Source organism: Sinocyclocheilus grahami, unplaced genomic scaffold (genome assembly GCF_001515645.1).
Source record: "Sinocyclocheilus grahami isolate Dianchi unplaced genomic scaffold, SAMN03320097.WGS_v1.1 scaffold1632.1, whole genome shotgun sequence".
NCBI lineage: Eukaryota > Metazoa > Chordata > Actinopteri > Cypriniformes > Cyprinidae > Sinocyclocheilus > Sinocyclocheilus grahami.
The window spans coordinates 1-365 of record NW_015506811.1 but is presented as its reverse complement, the minus strand read 5'-3'; positions in this window follow the sequence as shown (position 1 = coordinate 365).

Sequence of the window (365 nt, the reverse complement as noted above, 5' to 3'; positions counted from 1 at the left end):
TTCAAAATATCTGTTTATCAGAAGTAGCGGATATTTTCAAAATAACTGTCAGAAGTAGTGGATATTTTCAAAATAACTGTCAGAAGTAGTGGATATTTTCAAAATAACTGTCAGAAGTAGCGGATATGTTCAAGATATCTGTTTATCAGAAGTAGCGGATATTTTCAAAATATCTGTTTATCAGAAGTAGCGGATATGTTCAAAATATCTGTTTGTCAGAAGTAGCGGATATATTAAAAAAAATCTGTTTATCAGAAGTAGCGGATATTTTCAAAATAACTGTCAGAAGTAGTGGATATTTTCAAAATAACTGTCAGAAGTAGCGGATATGTTCAAGATATCTGTTTATCAGAAGTAGCGGATAT